The sequence below is a fragment of the Balaenoptera musculus genome, chromosome 6 (assembly GCF_009873245.2).
Source record: "Balaenoptera musculus isolate JJ_BM4_2016_0621 chromosome 6, mBalMus1.pri.v3, whole genome shotgun sequence".
Lineage (NCBI taxonomy): Eukaryota > Metazoa > Chordata > Mammalia > Artiodactyla > Balaenopteridae > Balaenoptera > Balaenoptera musculus.
In genome coordinates this window covers 7,850,867-7,860,014 of record NC_045790.1, presented here as the reverse complement: position 1 = coordinate 7,860,014, position 9,148 = coordinate 7,850,867, and positions in this window count along the sequence as shown.

The window sequence follows — 9,148 nt, the reverse complement described above, 5'->3', positions numbered from 1 at the left end:
ATGCCGCACAGCTTGGCCAAAAATAAATAAATAAAATTTAAAAAAAAGAAAAGAAAGAAAAGAGATGATCTAACTAGTAAAGGGGAGCACCTCTTACTTTGATTGCCTTCCTGTTGGTGAGCTGAGGGGTGGTGACCGGGACTGTGGTCCCTTACCTGCCATGTCAGCCTCCGGAGGAGCTTGTCTCAATATACAGGTTCCTGGGCTCCACCCCTTCAGGTGGACTCAATTGATAGAGATGGCAATCTCGAAGCACCACTGGTTATTCTCTTCCAGCTTCAGCCCCCTAATTTAGACCAATTCCAAACGCGATTTTCTAAAGAGAGCTTCCTTACTACAGCCTTTCTATACACTCTTAGATGACCCTTCAGAAAAGCTACGCTAACCCTCTGAAGCAGTTACTGTCTAAATATATAGACTTACTTTCTCCAGCTACCTCAGGATGTGCTGCCCCTGAAATCACTGGAAAGTGAAACTCCAGTTAACTAATCATGGATCTCACGGACACAGCTGTCAAGGATTAAAAGGCATTTCTACTATCTGCTTGATGACAGTGTTATGTATTTGGAACTTGTAACTGCTGGGTAGAAGCGTGAATTTTTTTCTTTTGAGACATAATTAGATTTGAACTTCTAGATAATTATTTAATAGTTATGTTGATACAGTTTCCTTCCCTACTTAGTATAATTAAGCTTACATTTGTACGTTTTATTTGCTAAAACCAAACAGCTAGTGTTAAGGTCTTTTTTTTTTTTTTTTTCAACTTTATTGAGATACGTTTCACATACCGTAAAATTCACTCATTTAAAGATTGCAGTTTGGTGATTTTGCAGTATATTCAGAATCGTGCAACTGTCACCATAATCTAATCTTAGGCCATTTCAGCATCTCACAAAAAAACCTTCCCCAGCCTACGCCACTACTAATTTACTTTCTGTGTCTATGGATTTGCCTCTTCTGGATATTTCACATAAGTGGAATCATACAATATGTGGTCTTTTGTGACTGGCTTCTTTAATTTAGCATAATGTTTTCAAGGTTCATCCATGTCGTAGCATGTGTCAATGCTTTATTTCATCGCTAAACAGTGTTCCGTTGTGTGAATGTACGACATTGTTTGTCAGTTCATCAGGTGAGGGATGTTTAGGTTATTTACACTTTTTTTAGTTTTTAGGAATAAATGCTGTTATGAATACTTGAGTAGATAATTTGGTTTTGAAGCTCATTAGAAACAATATTTCTAATTGTTCAGTTTGAAAAACAGTTCTTAAGTTCTCTTAATTTATTCTCAGTTATCTTAAAGGAACAGAAATTAATTCCTTCCATGTGAAGGGAAGAAGCAACTGAATTGAATGACCCTTTGTCCCTCAGACCCTAGTCTTCCAGAATTTCCACCAGGTTCCTTGGATGACCTTGTAATTGGGGCCCTCTGGAGGGATTTTTTCTAGAATGGCTTCCTTTAATCCTTCTAAATCTATAAATGCACCTCCGGGAGAACCTCAAAGAAGCATAAAAGAACAAATGAATCCTTCAAATTACATAGGTGATTCTTAGTCACCGACAGCTTTGCACTTTAAGACTAAAATTAGAGTTGCCCTTTCTATCCAGATACTTAATATCGGGTGCATATCTTGGGATCCCAGGAGATGATTCAATACTTTACTATAAAAGCTTTCCTTTCTGTTGGGAGAAAGGGTTTTTTATAGTTAATTTGAAAGTGATCTGAAAAGCTACTTGGAAGGGGGAAGTGTGGGTTGCATCACAAAAATAGTTTTTTGATTTTTAAATAAAGAAGAATACAAAGGTTGACCTTGCTCTGATGTTTTTCATCTTGAAGATTTCTACAGGCTACCAGTGTGGTTACTAGATCTGCTGGTGTGTTTTCTATGTGGCATTGCCATGATGTGCCTTTGTGTCACTCCACAGACAGCACAGCCCATGGCTGCCATCAAGGTGTACTGTTTAAAATCGAGAAGCAGGCTCTGGGCAATGAATACTATTGCACCGTTTAGGATACTTACTGTAGAAGGGGATGGGTGCTAATACTATTTTTTTTTAACTCATATAGGCCAGATGCCAATTTGTTATTGTATTTTATGGTAAGGGCATGAGTGTTTTCAAGAGGCATTAAAAATTTTTTGTATTTAAAAATGTTTCTATTAAGAATTTAAAAATTAAAAGATACGTAATGAAAAAAGTTGTCTTCTCTAAACCCAGTCAATAACTGATGTTAAACAGTATAGTGTGTGCCTATGTTTTTCCCCGTATGCTTATATAACATGGTATTAGATAGTCAAATTTTTTTTTTTTTACTATAAAAGTAGTGCTAAGACAACACTGCTGAAAGTTTTGGAAGAGTCACTTGCAATTTTTGCTCCCTGACATACTAGCTATTTTTTTAATATTCCCATTCAGTCTTCTCATACGTGTTACAAGTAACTTAAATATAGTGTTGATATTTACCATTTAAAAATAGCTGTGTAATAATTCATTGAGTGGAATATCATAATTATGCAGTCATTCCACTATTTAATTGCTTTACTTAGAAACCCAGACGTATGCCTACTAAGTCAAAAGGTATAAACACTTTCCTTGCCTCTTAATTTTACATAGTCACATTCCTATTGAGAGTGTTGAATTAATTGATGATGAAATTCTGCTCTACTATCAGCAGCCCTTGGTACATATTTACTTAGTAAGATATAGTTTACATGTATTTAAAAGTTTGATTTTTTTAAAAAGTTTGGGAATATAAACTTTATTTTTTGCTGGATAACCTTAAGATTCTAATTGAAATAGATTAGAATTAATGTAAGAAAGGTACTAAATCTCAGACTAATCTAACGGCAACTGCCTCTAACTTCAGTGTATTGGTTCCGTAAGCCACCCATGAGATAGTAATTCTGTTTTTTAATCACATTTCATCAAGATAAATTAGGGTACTTGCTGTTTTGAAAATAGAATGATCTCATCAATTTTTATGGTTTTAATATCATGTATGCTTGACTATACTGAGACTAAATTGAACAGACAATGCCTCTTCTTCCAACGTGAAGGAAGATCCTCCCAAAAGCTTTCTTTCTGCCCAACTTAAACATTTAACTTTTAGGGTTGCAGATGAGATGGTAAAATATCTACTTTTAACTTTAGCTATGTGTTTCGAATTTGTTCATCTATAAACCAAGAAATGAGCTTTTCCATCATTACCTTCATGTTTCATGAGTGTTACACACACTTCAAATTCACTGTTGAACGTTGCCTTTTGTAGTCACCTAACAAATCAAGAGCAAACGATCTTTCCTTCCGATTTGTTTGAGATGCAGCATTCTTTTCTTCCATTGTGTGATGCTGTTACTGGAAATTTTATCCCAGACCACAAGGACCCCTGCGCATAACACCAGGGCATTCAAAATCCATCCTGTGATTGCTACGCATCACCTACGGTGTTGCTTTCGGTGCTTTTTAAATGGTGACACCCAACACTTGAAATTGTAGCTCTATGATCTCAGGGAGCGTTAGCAAATCTGTTTTTTTTTTAAATTAATTAATTTACTTTTGGCTGCGTTGGGTCTCTGTCGCCGCATGGGGGCTTTCTCTAGTTGTGACGAGCGGGAGCTACTCTTCGTTGCGGCGCGCGGGCTTCTCATTGCGGTGGCTTCTCTTGTTGCGGAGCACGGGCTCTAGGTGCACGGCTTCAACAGTTGTGGCATGCAGGCTCAGTAGTTGTGGTTCGTGGGCTCTAGAGCGCAGGCTCGGTAGTTGTGACACATGGGCTTAGTTGCTTAGTGTTATTCTCTGTGCCAATAAGTGTGTGGATGAGAGCATTTCTGAAAAGAATTTATAAAAACTAAAAATCATTGGTGCTATAAACCAGCTTTACAAGGATATCAAGTTAGTCTACTTTTAACACCTGCTTCAGGAATGTGGCTAAATGTACCGGACTCACCCCAAAACTACAACTCTGGTTCCTAGGGGTTGAAAAGCTGACGCCCACCCTGCAGGTTTGATGCTGTTTTTGATGGTGCTCAGGTAGGTGATACTGACGCTATTCCAATTGCCCCCTGGTCGATAGTGGTTGTGCAATGGAGCCTGATTTCAAAGATGTTTGAGTGTGAAGAACATTTGAGTCTGAGCGCACGTATCGAGATGGGGCTGCATTTGTACGCGGCAGGGCCAGGGGGAGCCCTGCAGCTGGGCCACTGTTGGGCTCACCACCTGCCTTTTGCATTGCTGGTGGGTTAACAGATCCAGTGGGCGCTAGATGAGTTGCTGAGGGTGATAGGATGTGTACACCGGCGGAGGAGGAGAGGAGATGTGAACTGCCGGGAGAGAACTTCAGGGAAAGAGCAGGTTGTCTAATGGGGGCTGTGTGCTCATACTGCTCTCTGTACATCCCCTGCCCAACTGGTGCCTGTTTCACCTACACCCTACGCACATGACTGACCTTCCTATGTCCTTGCCCCAGACCCCAGCTACTGATTGTTCTTACCTAAGGGGCTGTGAGGGGCGTGCCCCTCTGCTAGTTTCCCTGGTAACTAATGAGCCCACCTGGCATCAATCCCCCTATAACTGGCAATCTCCCAGCCCCCACCCCTGCCCTGCCCCAGGAGCGAAGACTGCCGCCATGTCCTGCCCGCCCATCCGATGCAGACAGTGGGGTGTCGCTCCAGGACCTTGCTTCAGACGTGTGAGCTACTCCATCCATTAAGCCACTCATGTCTCTCTTACTGACTGGGCTCTTTCTTTGATCTTGAAGCTGGGCAATTGCAGGCCTTGTAGGCCTGCGGGGGGCAGCCCAACAGGGGGTTAAGTCACGTTAGGCTTATGGTCCCTGAGGTGACCCATCCCTTTTGTTCCATAAAATGTTAGGTAAAATTTCAATTTCCCATTAATGAAGTTGCAACTATTTGGGTATTTTGGAGGGTGAGGCTACTGCAGAGGGCTGGGAATGGCCACCCAGGGTGTGGGTAGAATGGGAGACAGCCAGTGGGAGGCCTGGCCTTGATGACACCAGCACCTTCCAAATTTAGAAAGGAAGAGGCTGGAATAAGAAGACAAGGAGCTTTCATTGTTTTTAGAATAATTTACGCACAATTGGTCATCCACTAATTATTTTATAGCAGGTTATGTATCAACATGAAACCAGAAATTTTCCAAAAAAGAAAAAACTTATATACTGCATAGTTTTTTTCAGTATTAGCTGATAACCATAGAAGTTGAGGTTCCATTTTAGGTATCTACCTTTTTTTTTTTTTTTTAGTTTTTAGTTAGTTTTAAAAATCTTCAGAGGTGAACTAGACTTACTATGGTGATCACTTCACAATATTCAAGCAGCATGAATGGGTAAACATAGTGAAAAGTAATGTCTCCCCGTGGACCTCTCTAGAGGTGATCGTGACTGGTTACATAGTTGCATATTCAGATTTATATATATGTATATAAATATATATATAAAATAAATATATAAAAAAATAAACTAAAATATATAAAATATATATAAAATAAAAAATATATATATATCGCGTGTGTGTATGTCATGCCTTTCTCATTAACAACCTATGAGACTAAACTGGATTCATTTGAATTTTCCTCATTTATTTTAAAAGCTGCATTACTTTTCATTGTATGGATGTACAAACATATACTTAACTGATTCTCTGATGATGGACATTTACACTCTTTTCAGTCTTTTACTATTACAAGCAGTGCTGCAAAGAACATCACTGCAAGTATGGTAAACTTTTATTGTCTGAAAGAACCAAAGTCACTTTTTGGGAATTTGAAGGACACTTTTTGGGAATTACAGAATAAATTTGTAATTTATTTATATACAAATAACTAAGTTCCTTAATATCCCTTTTTTCCTACCATAATAAAAATGTATTGAATCATACCACAAACTCAGAACATAGTGCTATTGTATTTACCCAAATGTTTTTATGAAAAGAGCTACATAGAATAAATGTCTCATGTTCTTCTCAATTGGGTTTACAATTGGGAGGCTATTACTAAGACAGAGCAGCTGCTTTAGAAGTGGACCAACCATCATTTTCTGGGTCCTTACTTCATTATTACTAGGTTTTAATTGTTGATGTTCATGATTTATATTCTATTTCAAATTAATAACAACAAAATAATCCTCTTGAATTTTTTCATTTTGAAATGTTCATTATCTGAAAAGAATCATCCAGCATTATCAGGATATGCAGATCCACTATACCAATTTCTTCACAAAGTCATCAAGTATCATGTTGAATTGATAATGAATAGACACTTAAATGCAAGTGGAGGATGGAAGGAGGGAGGCCTGTGTTCCCAGCATCACTCAGCAGGTGCTGTTCACAGACACTCACTTGTCTATGGTGGGAGGTGTCCATGCCCCTCCTGCCCCCTGCACTGACGCCTGCAGACAGCACTAGATCTGCCAGGAATCATGATCCAACGACCCAAAGGAGACCAATCGCCTAGCAAATACCCAACGACGCTTTAAATGTCATCCCCATTCTTTCCTTGATGACAATTTTGTATTTGAACATGAGCCTGTCTGGCATGCTGGAAATTACACATCTTCCAAACAAGTACAAAAGTGTGAAAATCTGATTTTATTTAATTTTTATTTTTTGGCCACGCAGCATGTGGGATCTTAGTTCCCCAAGCAAGGATCGAACCTGCGCCCCCTGTATCGGAAGGGCACAGTCTTAACCCCTGGACCGCCAGGGAAGTCCCAGAAAATCTGGTTTTAGAGGGAGGTTTGATTTGGGGAAAAAGCTTTGCACCTGGAGGAGAAATGAATCCTGGCTGTCGCTTTGCCCCCCGGTTGTGGATTGGACCAAGTCCACTTCCTGTCTTGGGTCTCCACTTCCTCACCCGTGAGAAATGGTGTGAACCTGGCCCTGCAGGGCTGCTGCTTCCCCGCCTTCCAAAGCTGTGGTTTTAGTGGAGGGACTAGACACGTGCCCATAGTTAAATGTTTTCTGCAAAAGTAACATTGCGTACATTTGAAAGAATATCTGTAAACATGTAAATTATGAAGTATAAGAAAACCAGCTGGGGGGCAAACTGGGGGAGGGATAAATTGGGAGATTGGGATTGACATACACACACTACTATATATAAAATAGATAAGTAATAAGGACCTCCTGTATAGCACAGGGAACTCTACTCAATACTCTGTAATGGTCTATAGGGAAAAGAATCTAAAAAAGAGTGGATAGATGTATATGTATAACTGATTCACTTTGCTGTACAGCAGAAACTAACACAATATTGTAAATCAGCTAGACTCCAATAAAAATTATAAAAAAAAAAAAAGAAAGAAAGAAAAAATCAACTGCCACAAACCCACAGCTGTGCTCAGGAACTGCCCATTCCCACGGGCCCCCTTCCCACCCACCTGCCACATTTTCCTTCTCTTGTGCGGTTTTGCTCATTAGAGCTGGTCGTGGCAGTCTGTTTCCTCACTTCACTGGTGAGACATTAGGGTTCTAATGGAAGATGAATCAATATTTCTGTTCCTTTTTCTCCTTTAAATAAACAATTATCAAAATACCTAAATTAAAAAATAGTTTCCTTAAAATTATTCAGCACATTCATATTAAAGCAAAATTATTTGGTTGTCTTGCTGAAGAATATATAAAGCTGAAGTGTGGATTTCCAGTCAGTGAAATAGGTAGAATATATATATGGCAACAGTATGAAAATTTCTCATTTTCTCCTTAAGTCATTGAGTTTTGGGGGGAAAATTTTTGCTAAATATCTCCCATATGCTCTGATACTAAGTTTGCAATGTTTACTAAACTCTGGAAATGAACAGCTGTGCTGACATATTTATTCAGTCTTGAAACAGATGGGATTCTGTTTGAAGGGGAGAAATGATTTTTTAGAATCTTTCTGTTTTAGTAAAAGATTAAAAAACTGTCCCTGTTCATATTGAATTTTGGTCATCCGGTAGTTTGTATAATTGTATGGAAACTGTTTTCAACACTTCTGTTTAAAGACAATTTATGACTCCCTGGGAAGATTCCTTTGCATTAATAAATAATGTCCTTTATTTTATATTTTAATACTCACTTTAATGAGTGCTGTTTTGCTATCATTTTTTACAACAAATATCAGGGAACCCAGACTGACTTCATAACTTAAAAAATAAGCTGGAGGAATCAGGCTCCCTGACTTCAGACTATACTACAAGCTACAGTAATCAAGACAGTATGCTACTGGCACAAAAACAGAAATATAGATCAATGGAACAGGATAGAAAGCCAAGAGATAAACCCACGCACCTATGGTCACCTAATCTATGACAAAGGAGGCAAGACTGTACAGTGGAGAAAAGACAGTCTCTTCAATAAGTGGTGCTGGGAAAACTGGACAGCTACATGTAAAGGAATGAAATTAGAACACTCCCTAACACCATACACAAAAATAAACTCAAAATGGATTAAAGACCTATATGTAAGGCTGGACACTATAAAACTCTTGGAGGAAAACATAGGCAGAACACTCTGACATATATTGTGGCAAGATCCTTTTTGACCCACCTCCTAGAGTAATGGAAATAAAAACAAAAATAAACATGTGGGACGTAATGAAACTTCAAAGCTTTTGCACAGCAAAGGAAACCATAAACAGGACAAAAAGACAACCCAAAAAGAATGGGAGAAAATATTTGCAAACGAAGCAACTGACAAAGGATTAATCTCCAAAATATACGAACAGCTCATGCAGCTCAATATCAAAAAAACAAACCAATTCAAAAATGGGCAGAAGACCTAAATAGGCACTTCTCCAAAGAAGATATACAGATGGCCAACAAACAAATGAAAAGATGTTCAACATCACTAATTGTAAGAGAAATGCAAATCAAAACTACAATGAGGTATCACCTCACACAGTCAGAATGGCCATCATCAAAAAATCTACAAACAATAAATGCTGGAGAGGGTGTGGAGAAAAGGGAAGCCTCTTACACTGTTGGTGGGAATGTAAATTGATACAGCTGCTATGGAGAACAGTATGGAGGTTCCTTAAAAAACTAAAAATAGAATTACCATATGACCCGGCAATCTCACTCCTGGGCATATACCCAGAGAAAACCATAATTCAAAAATGGTTTGCACCCCAATGTTCATTGCAGCACTATTTACAA